General features: G+C 37.5%; 1 protein-coding gene across 3 annotated transcripts in view; it reads left to right on the top strand.

The window, feature by feature from the left end:
* The first annotated feature begins 782 nt into the window (after positions 1-782).
* The window catches only part of CDH10 (cadherin 10), a 155,055-nt gene continuing 136,323 nt past the window's right edge, over positions 783-19,514 (top strand). Inside the window, exon 1 of one of the 3 annotated variants that reach the window (XM_005291559.5) lies at positions 783-1,162. The gene's annotated coding sequence lies outside the window, so the exon portion shown is untranslated. The remainder of the gene's footprint in view (positions 1,163-19,514) is intronic. The other 2 variants (XM_005291561.5, XM_042859893.2) reach the window with 2 other exon arrangements.

Below are 19,514 nucleotides of genomic sequence, written 5' to 3'. Positions count from 1 at the left end.
GGAGCAATACTGACATCCACTGACGTAATCTTAGGAGGATATTTGCTGTATCTCTCCTAACCAATGTTACACAATATTCTACTATAACACAGAGAAAGGATTGGGCTTAATATGCTCCAAAGAGGGATTGTGCTGAGTCCAATTTGTTGTATTAGGAAACATCAACTGTTACAGATTAAACCTGTGAAAAGGATTATATCAGCAAAATGGGAAGCTACACTGTAGTGATCCAAATAACTTTATGCTAAACACAAGTGATTCAAATATTGACTTGAAGAAAATATAAGGTTGGGGAGAATGAATAGTAGCTCTGTACCATCTTCTCAGATGAGGTTTAAAAATATTTTGGTATTTCATATAATGTGAACCTGCCCTGTTTTGTACCCATTATAACACTGATGGAGCAGAAGAGACAAATTTGTTTTTGGTTTTTTTAAACTAATGGGGTATGCAGTTCAGTGAAAACAATAGCAATAATAATTAATAACTCTCTGGTTGCATCTCAGAGCTAGTTATAATTTAACTTGGTATCTTGTTTATGTATTTAGTTACTATTCAGTGGCTTGTCATGGTGAATACTGCAGGATTACTGACGATAAAGGAAAAGTAAATATATCTAATTAAGAAATAATGTTTACAAGAAGTGGTCATGTGTTTACTGTTTATCACTGCAAAAAGAGTAGATTAGGCTGATTACCTTGGACTTCAGACACAGAGAGCCTTCTATCAAGAGGGGGAGGGGGAAGCTTCAGCAAAAAAGCTTTCCTTTCTCTGTACCTCCCACTGCATTCACTTGCAAATCACTGTGTGCTTGGGAAAGCCTGTGCTTTCCCAGTCTCTAACCTTCCCATGGCAAGTGCTGTGGTTCAATCAGCAGAACCTCTCTCTCTCTCTCTCTGTGAGGGAGTGATTTTTTTTTATTATTATTTTCTTAATCAGGAGCTTTGAATGAAAGCCAGTCAGTGAGAGAGCTCCCCCCTAAGTATTGGTTCCCTGCTGTCCAGAGTTAAGTGATGCTGTGAGAAGAAGCTGAGTTAGATTCAAGTAGGATCAGTCTTAGAAAATAACAGTAGAAAACAACCAAAAAAAGAAAGATAGTAGCAAATTCTCCAGCGTTGCTTGGGTTGGACACTACCACACTTACTCAGAAGCAGAATAAAAGGTAGGAGCCTTTCATAATTGTATTTCCTTCGGTGGTTTTATTTTCTTGAACTATCAGAAGCACTGTATTTAATGTAATCCATAGAATTATTCTATTATATACAACTTTTATACATTACAAAGGCACTTTGATAAATATCACACATAAATGAAAAGGAGATAATTTGTGTGTATACTGTACTCAAAGTGAACTGCCTTTATACATATTCAGGATTGAACTGCATTTTGCAAAGCATTTTTTCTTCTTCTCCCAATAACCAGGCTAGGTTCTAAGCAGCACAGTTTTAATTTGTATTCAATTACTGCAAAGTCAGTGGAGCGGAGGGGGTGGAGGGGAAGAAATACTATTTGGACTTCAAAAGCATAGTGTTTCACATTATAATTATCATGAGCATAGCGTGCAACATACACATACATGTCCACACTGACTGCATCCTGATTGTAAGTCTGTTACAGCTTTCTCTGATATTACACTATTGTACTTGACTTTTCATTGAATTAAATCCTAACGCTTAAAGCAAATACTTCTTCAGGAAGCAAGTCTCTGTGTTGAGACTGATTGCAAGGTAGATACAGGCAATACTTTGTGTGTGTGTGTGTGTGTGTGTGTCTGTACACATACGCTCATACAAAGGGAAAAGTGCACACACTTTTCTTATACAAGCATTTCACATTGTGGTAAGAAGGTAAAAATCAAAGAAAAAAGGGAAAGAGAAGAAAGAAAATATGTGTAGTCAGCAGGTGTTGTGACCCTTTATTGTCACTGCTGCAATGAAATCCATATTTTATGTGTTAAATTCATGCAGCACATTGCAAGTCCAAATCCATATTCCCAAGAAGTAACTGTTGATGGCATTGTAAGCTGCACGAGATATTTGCAGTAGACTAATACTGTACATACTAGTTGCAATCAGAAAAACCTAGCAGCCCTTTAGAATAAGAGAATGAATCTGCACGTGCAATCAGTGACAAACAGCAACCAGCATTTTAAAACGGATCTATTATCTTTGTTGTTTCCACACAAATGGAGCTATTTCCTATAATCTTCATCTTTCATTCTAGTAAAAGCCTTTCTGTTATCCAAAACTGCACATCCATTACTTGTAAGGTGTTTTGAGATACGCTATTTTGTCGTGTCTGTGTGTGTGTGTGTGTGAGAGAGAGAGAGAGACAGACAGACAGACAGACAGACAGAGGAGAAGCAGCTCTGTAAAGAATGTTCTGCCTGTTTTTTATGGTGACCATAGGCTTTATATTTATGTGTTACTATTGCCAGATTTTTTACTTGGAAAATATTTCTGAGTCTCAAAGTCCCTTGTTAAATATACCATTTGCCAGGAATATTTTCACTTTCATGCAATGTTCTTGAGAATTTCAGGTGACAGCAACGTTTATGCTAATCACATATTATTGAATATAATGTTAGTTGCTTTAAAGAAAGTGATGAGAGAATTAAGTGTAGGATATGGGTGGGAAGAGGGAAGTTGGAAAGATAAGTTATTTTTTCCAGAGCAGAAAAAGTAGCTCTATATAGAGTCAATGTAGCTTGCACAGGGAGATAAATACTTCTTGGATCATAAGATGGTAATCGTGTATGTGCCTTGGGAAATCCTCAAATTCAGACCTATTCTGGTAAAATCCAATGTAGCTGACAAGCTCATTTGTGCAGCAGGTTTATATAATAGTTTATTCCCTCCTTAAATCAATGTTTTCTGTGGTTTTGAGTGTCAGGGCAAGTTTGTATGTTTGAACTTAATTTTCTGTGATAGAATGTTAATGGTAAAATAGATCATAGCATACACTTTATGCCAGTTTTATTTTTGTAATGCTATATTTGATTTTGTAGCTTTGGATGGAATAGGTAAACAGATCTTACTGCTTCCTTCGCCCCTCTTTTATATTTGCAATACTATGTCTGATTTTGTAACTTTAAGTGGCAAAGGAAAACATCAAGGGCATATATCTGTAGGTATAGATATTTATATGTCAGTATATAGATACAGTTGTTTACAGCATTGGTGAGCAGTATTGTGGATTTTGCTTTGGAGTTGATGTGTACATCTATAGTAAAATTTTATATATATATGAATGTTCTCCATGGACTAAGGCTCCCTTATGAAAATGCAAAGTGATGAAATAATACCATGCAGTTTTAGTAGAATCTAATATTGTGGTTATAGTTGTGATCCAAATATGAGCTTAGTTTAAAAAAAATGTAACTGGTTACATACTGTCAGTCAAAGCTATATATTCCTATTAAAACACTTAGAAAATGACAGTACAAAACAGCTTATGTTGAAACAGTTACATATTTTCCCATCATTCTTGTTAAATAACTCAATGTAAAAGACAGAAAGGTTAATTTGAAAATGATGCCCAACTTGGGTTCTCAAAGTCATTTCCTCATCTCAACATGATTTCCCAAGGAAACAAATGATTGAAACAGTGTGTGAGCTGGGTGATCTCCATGCAAATGACTTATTTTCTGTGTCTGTTAATCAGATTTACAACTGGGTGATATGTTATCCTCTAAGAATTTTCCTATTTCATACCTTATCATGCCACTAGGTTGCAGCATTAGTGCATAGGGTAAGGGTAAGAGTGAAGTATTGCTGGATTGGCAGCAAAAAAGAGGTGGAGTTTCTAACTTAATATTAAATATTAATTTTTAATTGATTCATTATTAGCTGAAGTGTTGCAAGGTCTCAGGCTTCCTAATTAAACTTCATAATACGTCGGTGTTCAGACATATAATGATGTGTTGGCATTGTCAGTTAGCTTCATAATTTAGGATGATAGACAGAAATGGAAGGAAAGATAGAAAGGCAAGTAAGTAGGTATAGTAGTAAAGAAGGACTTGAGGACATTTTGGGAACGTCTTATCACTGTGGCTGCACTGAGCAATATATGAATTGCTCTCTTTTATGAATTACTGTATGTAACAGAATAGATGCAGAGATGTATTTAACATATCATTCTTAATACAGGCTGAATATCTAAAATAAGAGAGAGTGAAGGAGCCTTGGTTTATTTTTAATTACTCTCAAACAGATTGTTTGGGTACCCCAAAGTAAAAAAACATGAAAGATGACTTCATTGTTAATATCATGGATATTTAAGCAATGGTAAAATTGATTAAGCATTTTTAATCTTCACTGATTGTGTATGATTGTCTATAGTTATTAAAATAGAAAAGAGAGACTCCAAATGTAGTACAGCAAACCCTTTTTAGATTGTGTATAAAAGGTCCCTTAAGAAAAATGTGAGTCACCCTGCACACTCCCTGCACCATATTCATCAATATGGATTATATTAGTGGTTCACCCTCTGACTTACTGTGCTGCCTTTAATAAGATTAATTAACTCCCCTTTAATACTTCCACCTATAAAGATAATTTGATATATGAGATTTCATGTACAACCCCCCCCACCCCAACATTTTCCAGATTTTTGATAAAACTTTTTGCTTTCTGTTTAATTTCCCCTCTTGGAATAGGTATGCTCTTGATCTCTTTGTGTTGTCCCAGAAAAATCCCTCTGGGGAGTGTGTGTGTGTATTTTTGTTTCTGTCCATGTAGATTTACACCCTCCTCACTTTCAAGTCCTTTGAATGATGACTTCCTTGCAGTTAGTGGGTGGGCTGGAGATTGAAACCCATTCTGCTACTGTGTTGGTTACAGCAGTCAGGGTAGAGCAACAAAAAGTAATCCTTGTCTCTTGGGAGTTGAGCATGCTTCATCCACTGGGCCACACTAACACAGCAGAAAGTAAAGGAGACACAAGCACTGCCTTTGCTTTTGTGTGGAGTTGGGGGGAACTAGAATAGGATCCAAACCAGAGGGCCACTGATCTCATGAATCATCTTTATTAGTTTACCAGTCTATCTTTTAGTATGTGGCTGGTCTGCCAGAAATATGCTAGCCAATATTTTTGTGTATTTCTTTAGCCTTCTTGACTATTTAACATCAAAGCTGGTTACTCCATGTGGAAGGAGGGAAGAAACTTTATATGTTCTAAAGGGATTACATTACAATAAATAGGATACTATATTTTCTTTATCTCTTAATTCACATTAGATATCCACTTCTTCCCTGTGTTTTGCCTCCAGAAACTAGCATGAAATAGTTGACTGTGTCATTCTGTTGATAAGAAGGAAGTATGTGCTGCAGGAGGCATAAACAGCATTAGAAGTATCTCTGAAACATTCTCTAGGTTGCACTATCAATAGGCCATATAATTTGGGATCTGCTTCTGAACTCAAACCTGTGTCTTCTTGCTGCCAGTATGTAATGCTAGCTTGGTACCAACGGCCTGCACTCAGGGAATACAGAATTTTAGGAAGTTTAACTAGATATAATCTAAGGTAACATGGCAGGTGTCTGTTTTAATTATGTGAGAGTGTAGAGACAATATTATTTAATTCATTTAATCACACAATACTTTTCTCTTTGTTACTCTTTTATTATGGCAACTCTTACACATAAGTCAAAACCAACTTTAAATCATATTTAATTTACAAATAAAGGATACAAACTCATATATTTTTTTTGCTTTTTTAAAAGGTAAGAGTTCAGAAAGAAAATCTAGTAGGAAATGAAATACCCAGACATTTGCAGAGTTCTGCTGGTGTTCAAAAGCCAAAGAAGTTTGCTTCTGCGTTTTTTGACAACAGCAGAAATCTTTGTCTGAAATATTTTTCCATGTGCAATTTTATATTACCCTATATGTAATTATGTTTTTTGTAAATCTTATGATTTTATCACTGGTATTCCATCATCTGCCACATTACAGATAGGCTAATGCAATAAATCCAGTCTCAGTGCTTTGCATTACTGCATAAAAACATGACATACCTTCATTTAGCATGATAAAATCATGCAATTAAAATGAATGCAATCCTTGTGAGCTCTGCAGATGTTATAGCACCCTGGGTTTTAAGGAGTAAGAAGGGGTAGATATCAATGCAATTCACTGCACTTATGAACAAAGAGCTTGAAATACAACATAATATCATGGAATTTTTTTTTCAAATTAGCAATGTAAAATATGTAGAAATTAATTATCATACCCTCATGTGTCAGGGTGAGCATTAGTAATGTATATGTAATAGGTTTATTTAACAGAATGACCTGAACATTTGAAGAATGTTGACATAATCCTAATGCTGAACATAAATAAAACAAATAATGTGCTTGTGTCTAAGAAAATGCATCATATGAGTAATGTGCATTCCTTCATTGGTTGCTGCAAGAAACACATGTCCACCTTTAAAGCTATGATACATCTAGGACTAGCCTTCACTTCCAGCAAAAGCAAAGGAGCCATGTGTATAAAGTGATGGCATAGCTTTGGAGATAAAACAACTACAAGGGGTAACAATCCCTTTATTGAAAATGTATATGGCAAAGTGGACAGGGAAAAATGAATTGTTAGTCAACAGACAGTGTTGTGAAAAAAGAGAGGCTGAAAATATTCAAGGTGGGGAGAGGGTTATAAGGTTTCTAATGAGGCAATTATTGGTCATAACCATTGAGCAGTATAGGAAATCATTTCCAGATATATTTATTTTGCTAATGAATAATCAATATTAAAAGACTCAAGGGCCCATCAGCTTCATCAAAAAACAGCATCTTTATCAATTTGCTGTCCATGTCTCTCAAAGTATTAAATTAATGGAAAAGGCAGACTCAGGCAAGTAAATTATATACTTTCTGGAATTAGTACCATTGGGTACGTGTATACTGCTGTTAGACATCCAGGGCTGACCTGCTCTTGGGCTCATGCTAAAGGGCTGTTTAATTGCAGTGTAGACATTCAGGCTCGGGCTGTAGCCTGGGCTCTAGGACCCTGCAAGGTGGGTCCATAGGGTACATCTCTACTGCAGCTTGGAGCGAGCCTCCCAGCCCAGGTAGACAGATGTATGCTAACAGAGCTTGAGCTGGTTCACAAGCAATAGCAGTGTGAACATTGCAGCTTGGGCTGCAGTTCAGGTTCTCAAACCCACCTGACCCCCTCATCTCACAGCCCAAGTCACAACATCCACAGTCCTAATTTTAGTGCATTGGCTTGAGCCCATTAGCACAGATCTATCTAGCCTCGCAACCAGCTGCAGTATATCACTAAGGGTGCAAATTTTCTGTTAACTTTAATGGCATCACAATCTTCAGACAAAATATTAGAATAGCTTTTGTTGGCAACTTAAAATAATATCTATTATTGAAAATATTCCTACTGCAACCAAAGCACCACTTTGTAAGCTTTACCTTTGACAAGAACATCTGAAGTTTTTATACAAGATGCAGTGAAATAGAGGACATAGCAATAGTAATGTCTTGCAAGTTAAATATAGCAAATGGTTTTTAAATTGTTTTAAAGTATCACAATTAAGACTGTTCATACTGATATGAGTGGTCTTGTGTCATTGCACTGAGAACTTACAGATAATGATTTTGAGAAATGCTGAGCACCTACAGGCCCTATTGACTTTGGGTATGTCTACACTATCAAATTAGATCGATTTAATATGAGTCAATTTTTTAGAAATTGATTTGATACAGTCGACTGTGTGTGTCCCCACTTAAGACCATTAAGTCGGCGGAGTGCGTCCACAGTACCGAGGCTAGCGTCAACTTTCGGAGCGTTGCACTGTGGGTAGCTATCCCACTGTTACCGCAGTCTCCACTGCCCATTGGAATTCTGGGTTGAGCTCGCAATGCCTGATGGGGCAAAAACATTGTCGCGGGTGGTTCTGGGTACATGTCGTCAGGCACCCCCCCCCCTGCCCCCCCCGTGAAAGCAATGGCAAAAAATCGTTTCTTGCCTTTTTTCCTGGGTTACCCGTGCAGATGACATACCATGGCAAGCACGGAGCTTGCTCAGCTCACTGTCACCATACGTCTCCTGGGTGCTGCTAGCAGATGCGGTACTGCAGTGCTACACAGCAGCAGCTCCTTGCCTTTGCAAGTTAGCAAAGACGGTTATTGTACCATCTGCTGCTGTCTCCTGGTTCCTCCTGGCTGGCCTCGGTGAGGTCAGCCGTGGGCGCCTGGGCAGACATGGGTGCTCCTGGCTGGCCTCGGTGAAGTCGGTCGGGGGCGCCTGGACATAAATGGGAGTGACTCCAGGTCATTCCCTTCTTTAAGTTTCATCTAATGGAGATTCAGTCCTGCCTGGAATATCAGGCAACCCTACCAAAGAACCAGAGAGGCAAATGGCCGCTCCGGATCAGAGCCCCACACATCCCGCTTCTCTGATGAGCTGCATGCCATTCTAGGGGGTGCCCCTACAACTACCCCACCCTTGTGCTACCCTCCTTCCTCACCCCTCCCGGGCTACCTTGGCAGTTATCCCCCCATTTGTGTGATGAATTAATAAAGAATGCATGAATTTGAAACAATGACTTTATTGCCTCTGCAAGCGGAGATCAAAGGGGGGAGGGGAGGGCGGTTGGCTTACAGGGAAGAAGAGTGAACCAAGGGGCCAGGTTTTCATCAAGGAGAAACAAACAGAACTCTCACACCATAGCCTGGCCAGTCATGAAACTGGTTTTTAAAGCGTCTCTGATATGCAGCATGCCCTGCTGTGCTCTTCTAACTGCCCTGGTGTCTGGTTGCGCTTAATCATTTAGTCTTTTAGAACAGAGTTCTGATAGCACGGATTCATCTCCCCATACAGCGATCAGATCCAGTACTTCCCGTTTGGTCCATGCTGGAGCTCTTTTGCGATTCTGGGACTCCTTAGTCACCTGTGCTGATGAGCTCTTTAATAATGGAGATATCGTATCTCCTAGAACGGGAAGGGACCTTGAAAGGTCATCAAGTCCAGCAGCCTGCCTTCACTAGCAGGACCAAGTACTGATTTTGCCCCAGATCCCTAAGTGGCCCCCTCAAGGATTGATCTCTCAACCCTGGGTTTAACAGGCCAAAGCTCAAACCACTGAGCTATCCCTCCCCCCAGAGCTATCCCTCTGCCTGGTCACCTGTGCTGATCAGCTCACCATGGTGGCCAAACAGGAAATGAAATCCAAAAGTTCGCGGGGCTTTTCCTGTCTACCTGGCCAGTGCATCTGAGCTGAGAGTGCTGTCCAGAGCGGTCACAACGGAGCACTCTGGGATAGCTCCGAGAGGCCAATACCATCAAATTGCATCCATACGACCCCAAATTTGACCCAGCAGAGTCGATTTCAGTGCTAATCCCCTCGTCGGGGAGGAGTACAGAAATCGATTTTAAGAGCCCTTTAAGTTGACAAAAATGGCTTCGTCGTGTGGAGGGTGCAGGGTTAAATCGATCTAATGCTGCTAAATTTGACCTAAACTCCTAGTGTAGACCAGGGATTTGATTGAAAATCAGCTCCACAGTGTGTTATGTCTGAACACAGACCTACGCTGTGTAGGTAAACAGCCCCAATTAGTAGCAAATGATTTAGGATTATTTTCATGGCCCATAGAAATTTCAAGTGGAAAAGGTTTGTTAGATCATCCAATACTTTTCAATCTCACTGTCAGGGCAAGATTGTTCTGAAGTTTGGTGGGCTAAGACTCTAATTCAATTCCCATTGAAGTCTCCCACTGACTTCACTGGGCTTTGGATCAGTCTTCTAGAGAGGGAACTCTAACTTCCCTGCTTTGTGACAGGATGCATTTGCATGAGGAGCAAAATGCCATTGGCCATTTTTACTGCCACATTACAGCTTCCCAAGTTTCTCCCTCCCATTAAATATCAATATTTCTGATTATTTCCCTGAAATGTGTTTGTTTTCATTGTTTTCCAAGTTGAATTTCATTTCTCTTTCAAAGTTTGGTCTCCTGTAAGAATCTCCCAGTGTAAATTTATTTGTAAGCTGATTTCTTTTTTCGTCATACTGAGATTTGTACTGTTCAAAGATAGAGGCCTACAAACAATTCATGCACTTTCTAGAATTCTGCACAGTTTGTGAGAAGTTGGCTTAGACTTATGAGGCTTTCCCCAGAATTGCTGACACATTCTCCAGAATTCTCTTTGTGATCAGACTCAGTAATGATTTGGCACCATTTTAACACAGGTATCCTGAAAATTCTCAGGTCTACAAATCTGCAATAAATCATGGTGTTGGGAATTAGTGGTTCTGCAAAAAAAGAATTTTAGATGTGCACTAACTGCTGTATGCATGTACAACTTGCAATTTTTGCATGAATTGGATCATTGGGAAAGTTTGTGGAATGGTGTCCAAACCAGAGTTAGGAAGATTGGAGTAAGTCTAATAGTTATGTTTGTTCCACTAAGAGAAGAAACATAAAATAAAGGTGAAATTTGTCATATCAGAAGTATACATATTTTTGAAAAACTGCACATCGTCACCTAAAAAATAATAACAAGACAACTCATGTTAATCATGCAAACTACAGATGAAATGTGCAACTTTTACTAGGCGCATCCACTGGTGAAATGTGAGCCATGGTCCAGTTCAGGGCCAATACCCCACCGTCTCAAAAGCCATTTTAGGCCCGAAGGGGCAGGAGAGGGAATTTTGGGGCCTGACCAGAACAACTTCCCAAATCTTCTAAGGTTTTACTTTGAGCTCATAAAAGCTGTGTGCAACAAATAATTTTCTAATAGAAAGAGGGCTTTTCCAGCCAATTTGTTGTCTCACTCCTACATGTCCCAGGGGGAGGTGCTGCTTCGTAATACAGTCACTGCAGCTTCCCAGAGCACCTGCCCCTTTTAGAGACTATTCCTGGTTTCCTCACACAGTCAAAACTCCTACTATCTTCAAAAGGTATTTTGAATGAGTAACATACAGCAGCTGGCCCATATTATGCTGAGAAATTACTTTATGACAGCTGGCCCAGTCCTGCAACAGTGCATTTAGGGCATGCAGCTGTACATGCTCTTGCTCTCTATCCTCTCCCTCCCCTTTCCATTTTTAATCCTCACATTTAGATTAAGATTGAGGTTGCTATTGATTCATTTAAACATTAAATCAAGGATGGTTGTCTGCAGTCATTAAGGTTTTTTTTGAAGGTTTTTAAGTATCAAAGGTATGAGATTCTGCAACAGCCTTCCAATGAGGGTAATAAGGGCAAAAAACCTAACTAGTCTTCAAATGGAATTTGGTAAATTCAGGAATAGGATTATATGATTGGATCGCCAGCAGTGGCTGGAAACTGTACTTGATAACCTAAAAGTCCCTTCCAGTCCTATGTTTCTAAAATCTATTATATATATATTTACAAGTAACCACAATTTTGGCAATGAACCTAAAGCAAGGTCCTGTATCTGGAAGAGTTTGGATCTGCATTTTACAATTTGGACCCATCTTTATACTTTTGTGAATCCTATTCACTTTACTCATGTAAGAAGTCCCCATTGTACCTCAAAAGAATTACAGCCCTGATTTGGCAGTCTATTTTTTTATTAATTTATTAAGTAAATTACTTAAACCCCATTACTTTCAGTGCCACTTAGGCACATGCTTAAGTACTTTTGCTGAACTGAAACCTACAGGAGTGAGTTAAATGAGAAGGAATTAACCCTTAAAAGGAATCCTTTTAAAATGGCGTTTAATAAATAAATATCCCCAAATTACTGGAAATAATTATTAATCACTTTAGTATATGAAAATGTCCTAAATCTGCACTAGAACAGTCCATCAACTTTAAAGGTAGTAACTGAAAAGCACAAACTAGGACATGCACAAGACATAGGAAACAAGGAGAGATTACAAAAGTCAAAAGAATGTCAATAACAATCACATTAATTATTAAAACTGTCAGAAAATGCAAATATTTAATCTATCCTTTCACATGTAATATTGTAATGAAATATGTAAATACCCTTTATTTTGGTACTGTACTATTTATTTCCAATTGTTTAATTATTCAGTCTTTTGCACAAGTTAGCACTACTTTAAGGTTTGTTTGTTTTTGTTTTTTTTTAAGGGGGGGGGGGGGCAATTTTGATTTATGCATCATTAAAGCCTCATTCCTGCAAAGAGAATCACATGCACCCACTAGCCTATCCTCAGAATTTTCATGACAGGACTGGGGCCTAATTACCATTTGTGACTACAGTGGTGAATTATAATCACATCTAGTGAACAATGTTTATCATTCTCAGCATTGTAGAATCTAGAGTCAGTACCACAGAATGTGAGAGACCATAGCATCATATTCCTATATCACCATCAGGCATTCATTTTATTGAAAATCCTGTTGTACTCTGGTCTAAAATAAATGTGGCGGCATGGGGAGTACGTGAAGGCAGAATTTGGCCCTGTGACTCATAAGACACATCAACACTCAGTACATTGTATGTAACACTTCTCATTACATCAATTTAATTCTTAATTCATGAAACAGAAGACACTTTCCTTTCAGCCATCGATTTAGTTTATTTAAAATATTCTATTCTATTTTAAATAAATGTTCTGAAAAGTATCTCAAATACATAAATATCAGTAATAATATTCAAGATACATAATGATTTCATGAACCATTTAATTTTTGGTATTTGCCTATGTCGTCCTTGTAACTACAATATATGCAACAGTATCATAGTAGGTTTCACGTGGATTAACTACTTGAATTTTGCAGCCATATCCATAAGCAGTTGGCCCTGTGCATCAGGGAGGGAAGTAATGAATTGCACTGATTGTATGTGAAAAATTAAAGAGCTATGTAAAGAGTGAACCTTCTACTGATTCCCACTCCCCACCAAAAGAAAAAAATATCAACTTTATATTCCTAACCCATATCTCTTTTTCCTTCTAGGGGAGTTACTACAGCCTTTGGGCTGAAACAATCCTCATATCTGTCTCCAGCAAAAGCAGGATACTGACATGGGTTACATCACTATGTTTACATTATTAGAAAATGATTATTTTGTGTGGGGGATGGGTGTTCCTGCCATTGAAATCCTGAGGTGGGTTCCTGTCACTGACCAAGAGATTGGCACTCATCTTCACCTTGCTGTTGAGGCTGAAGTCTTGATTGCCATTGGGAAAACCTTTCTCCTTTCTTGTCCTGTCTCTGACATGTTAAGCAATCTGATGTTTTTTTGACTTCATGCTCTAAAGCATTTTATTGAATTGAACTATTCTCATGATTAAGAACAAAAGAACAGCCACCCTTTGTCAGACCAATGGTCTATCTAGCCCAGTATCCTGTCTTCTGACAGTGGCCAGTGTCGATGCTTCAGAGGGAACAATTTATAGCGATCCATCCCCTGTCATCCAGTCCCAGCTTCTATCAGTTGAAGGTTTGTGGGCACTAAGAGCATGGAGTTCCATCCCTGATCATCTTGACTAATAGCCATTGATGGACTTATCTTCCATAAAATTATCTACTTCTTTTCTGAACCCATTAATACCTTTGGCCTTCACCACATCCCATGGCAATGAGTTTCACAAGTTGATTGTGCGTTGTGTGAAAAAAGTACTTTCTTTTGGTTGTGTTAAACCTGCTGCCTATTAATTTCATTGTTTGACCCCTAGTTCTTGTGTTATGTGAAGGGGTAAATAACACTTCACTATGCACTTTCTCCATACTGTTCATGACTTTATAGACCTCTATCATATTCTCCCTCATATGTCTCTTTTCTGAGATGAATGGTCCCTATCTTTTTAATCTCTGTTCACATTGAAGCTGTTCCATAGCTCTAATCATTTGTGTTGCCCTTCTCTGCACCTTTTCCAATTCTAATATATCTTTTCTGAGATGCAGTGACCAGAACTGCATGCAGCATTCAATGTGTGGGCGTACCATGGATTTATATAGTGGCATTGTGATTATTTTTATTATTATTATCATCTATCCATTTCATCATAGCTGCTAACACTCTTTTTGTTTTTTGACTGCCACTGCACATTTATCAGATGTTTTCAGGGGAGTATTCATGATGCCAATATCTCTTTCTTGAGGGGTATCAACTAATTGAGACCTCATCATTTTGTATATATAATTGGGATTATTTTTCCCAATGCAAATTACTTTGCACTTACCAACATTGGATTTCATCTGTCATTTTGTCACTGAAATGGGCTGAAATGTATCATGGACCAGACCTACTTTTCAGGGGGTTAGCTCCATCTCTGGATGTAGGTGTGTTTCCATTGGAATGTTAATACATTTATGGACACAGTACTATATTATATACACACATTTGCTCCCCCACTTCAACTGGTTTGAGATGAGGAAGTGTCTTGTTTTAATTGACTTATTAATTTGATGAAATCACATAATATATGCAGAATTATTTCATTCTTTTATTTGGAGTTTTGAGGTATTGCCCACGAATGATATTGTAATTGTTTTTGATTATTGAAATACTTTATTTTTAGTCATGAAATAACTATGTGGTGAAATTATATAAATTGAATGAGATAGCAAACTAGAGAGAAACAATGTGTCAGCCAGCTGAACCCACTCTGTGAAGTACGTGAGATGTATATATGAATATGTCCCAGTAGTGGCTCATTTCATCCAGCTTCTTGTTGAGGTCAGAATAATGAGAATTAGAAAAAGAGTGATGAACTGAGGCATAGTCCATTATAGAAATAATCCCATTTAAATTTTGGTACATATAAATCTTCAGAATATTTCAGCAGTCTATACTATGACTCAGAGAGGTCACTAGGCTAGCGCTGTCTTAAATTGGATACCTGTGAGTGAATGGCTAAGAAAGACAGAGATCTTATTTTACTTCTGAAATGCAAAACTTAAAAAAAAAACCCAAAAAACAAAACAAAACAATTTGTTACATTTGGGGACTTAAATTACATAAATTAGATTCATGATTTAGAACAATATTAGAAACAGCAGTTTTCAAATCTCTTCTTTCTTATAGGTTTTCTTTTCATCTTTACAGTCACCATGCCATTTAAAGTTTGCAAGTTTAAGGAAAACAGATGAATAAAGGCCTGAACCAAAGCCCATTTGAAGTCAGTAGGAGTCATATAATTGATTTCAGTGGACTTACTTTGAGGCATTAAGCCCTCTGAGGTAAAGTGTGAGTGCCTTCAAATGTAGTAGGTAAAATAAATTGATCCATGGATGAAATTTCATCTTTCAATGCAGTTAAATACTGTACTATCATAAACAGTGCCAATAAAACATAAAACATTTCTGACATAAAATCTCTTGTTTCATAATGCAAACATCCTTCAGGTTATTGTTTTTTATAAGAAAAAATGCAGTTAGTTAAAGAATATTAAGGAGAATGCTTATCTTTGCTTTTTTATGTGTAGACACTATACTTTATCACTATTTTGAAGAGAGATATGTGTCAATATGTGCAGAGTAGTAGGATTATAAGTACCAGTATAGCAAGTATGGCATATAATTTTTACTTTGTTTTCAGCTCTTGAAATAGGTGGACACAATTCAATCTGACTTTATCATGGAATTGTGTTCTTGCATTTAACAAAATTCTCTGTGAATTGTGATGTTTTGTGGAAACTAGGAAATAGAAAAAAAATTAACATAACAATGAAATTAAAAATATACTAGGAATATTTTTCATCATTGAGTCTTTTTTGGAGCATGCACCTTCCATAAAGCTTTCAATGAATTGGAAATGGCAATTGAATTTCTGTTTAAAATGTTAATGTGGAAAAATATTTTATAACTATTCAGTTACCAATGAAAAAGAAACAGTTCAGCAGTTTTTAGATTAAACTTTTCCTGTTGTTGTTGCTATTTTTTTTAACTTGGATGAAATTCATTTACTTCAGGGCCATCAACGTTTGGTTGGTGACCAGCATACCCTTCTGTATGTTTTTGCTTGTGCCTTGAAAATCAAGTATTTAATTCTAAATGCTATCCCCTTCCTTTCTGCATTTTTTAGGAAACCTAAACTTAAGGAAAATAAACTTCCTGAATATTAAATGAACCAAAATTAGGTCTCAGCATTCAGCAGCTTGTCAAAGCAAGGGAGGGTTATGTGAACAACCTATTGACTCACTGGAAGGTGAGCTGTTGATGATTTCGCTGGTAAAATCCCCATCAAAGTTTGTTCCATTTCTCTAGCAAGGAAACTTTAAGAATATTAAGATTTTTAGTCCTTTGGTGCCATCTTGTGGCAAGATGTCAGTTGTGAGGCAAGAGAAAAGTCATTCAGTCCTTGCCTTGAGTTTCTATACTTACGCATAGGCTGGATTTAGTAACAGGAATATATCCGACTTTACTGCTAGCTATAAAATGACAACCTAAGTCATGATTAGAATAGCTACAGAAATCTCACAAAACAGACTGTACTAATTACCAAATAGAAATACATTTTTACTGTACAGCTGCATGAAATTGGTATAGACTCCTTAAATATTGAGTTAGGTCAAGGCAAAACTCATTTTAGCATCCTGCAGTGTGATGCAACAACAACAACAGCAAAGGAGCTGTGCTAGTGTTCTTTTTGCAATTTGGAAAATGTAAACATAAATGTAGAGTCTATGTGTTTAAATAATGGATGGTGACACAGCTGTTCTTATCTAATTTATTACTCTGTTGTCTCAGTGGACATTCAGCTAGACAAATGTTTGCTTTCATATTAAATTAACGCTTGGTTAACTCCCAATAAGCTGAAGATAATGAACTGTGTGGGTGTGTTGAGGTTGTTGAAGTTAAGGCCTGGTCATCAGTGGTGCACCACCAATTGAGTTCAGTGGGAGTTGCAGGTGCTAAGAATCAATCAGGATCAGGTGCCTATTCAGTGCTTTGAAACGCACCATATACTGTAAGCAATGGATTTTTTCCTTCCTCCAGTTATAGACAGTTCCTGGATGCAAAGATAATACTCTATGAAAAGGTGGGAAAGAAATAAAATGTTGATCCTCCTATCAAAGCCATTGGCCCCGATCATTTTAGGAGAAATTAAAAGTTTGTTTTACTAAGATTAGTAGGGGTAAGGGAGGGAGAGGGATCATTTCTATTCCCTTTTTATTTAGGTATTTATATGCCCCATCAACATAGCATCTGAGCACCTCTCATTTATTAATTATTTATATCCATAATGCCCTTGTGAATTAGGGGAGTGCTATTATCTCCATTTACAGACAGGAAACTGGAAACACAGAGATATTAAGTGCCTCAGGTCACACAAAGAAACTCTTGCAGAGCCATAAAGTGAATGCAGGTATCCTTGGTCACAATCAAATGCCTTAACCACAGGCCTATATTGCTCTCTTTTTCTAACAGGATATAATCACTTTATATTTTCCCCTTTGTGGGAGTAAGAATACACATGTAAGTACTTCCAAGGTCAGAAACTCAATTAAAATATTTTTTTTCTAATTCTAACCTTTGAAAAAGGAAATTGTGTGCCTTTCAGGAGTTATAGCCATATGAGCCAGAATCCTGACATCAGTTTTGCAAGTGTATGGGCATTGCACATGTGATCAATATTGTTTTCATTATGCATGCTCTATGTCACCTATGCATTTATCTGGAAAGTAGAGTTAATCTTAACATTATGCCACTGTAATATGCCAATATGGACAGATAACTATCATTCCCTACTATGATATGTCTGTAAATGCCAGACAAGAGGAAATTGTATTTTAATAAACAGTCAATAGCTGGTGCCAGAACAGGACACTGCACAGCCCAGTGAGTGTGAAGAACAAATACCCCCTCAATCCAACAGATTAGGGATGCCCCATGTGGTAGAGATATATTAATTCTATGAGTGTTGCTGTGATTTTTCTGGTTACAATTGGATCTTATTGCCAAAGAGTATATTTAGAGATATATTTCAGCAAGGTAGGGATAAACAAATATTAATATGCAGATACTTGCTAGTGAATGAAGTAGATACAACATCTGGCATTTCAGTTTAAGTACATGATGATTTCTCAGTTTACAATTTTCACTGTCTCAGCCCAGTAAAATTCTCTTGACAAATACCATATTTAGCTATTTATCTCTGTTTATGTATCTTCTGAGCTTTCATATATGATGCTTTATGTATCATAGGATTGTAAATGATATGTGAAGACTAAAGTTTATAGGCCAGATTTGCTGAAGCTGACATAAATTGAAAATTACTCCTCCCTGTCTCTGTGTTGCCTAATACCAGACCATAAAAAGTATGGTATAAAAAGTGCCTAATGTAGGACCACACTGTGCCCAACTTTTGGAGTAAAAAGTCCAAAATATTAGAAATTCTCTATGCACTATGTTGAGTACCAAACTTCAGACAAGTAGTATGTGCTCTCTTGTCACTATGTATTATAGAGACCAGGTGGGTCAGGTAATCTCTTTTTATTGGACAAACTTCTGTTGATAAGAGTGACAAGTTTAAAAGCCACACAGAACTCTTCTTCAGGTCTGGGAAAGGAACTCCCAATGTGACAGCAAAATGGAAGGTGGAACAGATTGTTTAGCGTAAGTAGTTAGCACATATTGCAAGGGACCATTCAAGGCAGAGTGACCCGTTAACACCTCTGCAGTCATAGGACAAAAAGAGGGGGTTAGTGGGTTTCAGAGACAGTGGATTTATGGCTTATTACAACAATCTGAGCAAGACCTTTGTGTGGTTTGAAAGCTTGTCTTCTCACCAACAAAGTTGGTCCAATAAAAGATATTACCTCCCACCTTGTTTCTCTAATATCATCGAACCAACATGGTTAAAATTACACTACCTACAACCATGCATTACGTTCTCCAGATCTTCTTGTGGGAGGGACTTTACATTTCATACTGCAGAAACATATGGTCAGCATTCAGCCAGTAATCAACCCGTATATCTGGATCTAGATTTTCTGTCATTTCAAGGCATCGTATTCTGATCTCAGAGAATGACACCTAACAGGCTCCCTAGTAACTAACTTTCCTCCTAAAGTACACTAATCATCTTCCTAACTGGAAATATCATTATCCAAAGCACATTTGTGTTTTGTGCTAAAAGATCAGTGTCTTAACATTTAATCTGAAAGACTGCTGCACAATGGATTACTCTGACAGCATTTTAAAAAGTCACATCATGAACAGTATATAATGAGATGGCTGCCTAAGGCAACATAATTAGGAGGATTACAGTGTTGTTTACCTAATGCTACAAAAGGCTTGTAAGACATTGCCACAGTTATGATCTCGTATCCTATCGATATTTCCAATATTAGGCATGTAGCGTGCTTCCCAACATTAAACATACCCCCTTGCAGTGTGCAGCAAAGTTTGCAGAAATTATTGGCATATGGCATTCAATTTGGCTATGGTTAATTTTACAGGTTCTGTTATGACACTGCTAGCTTGATAAAACAGGGATGTTGCACTGTAGCAATACATGGAAGTGCCTGGAATTCCATTGGCATGCATGACAAATTATGGAAAATTCTGCAACCTATATCACAGGTTGGATAAGTAATTTTTATGCTTATTTGA

The sequence above is a fragment of the Chrysemys picta genome, chromosome 2, assembly GCF_011386835.1.
Source record: "Chrysemys picta bellii isolate R12L10 chromosome 2, ASM1138683v2, whole genome shotgun sequence".
Lineage (NCBI taxonomy): Eukaryota > Metazoa > Chordata > Testudines > Emydidae > Chrysemys > Chrysemys picta.
This window is presented reverse-complemented; position numbering and strand designations above follow the sequence as displayed.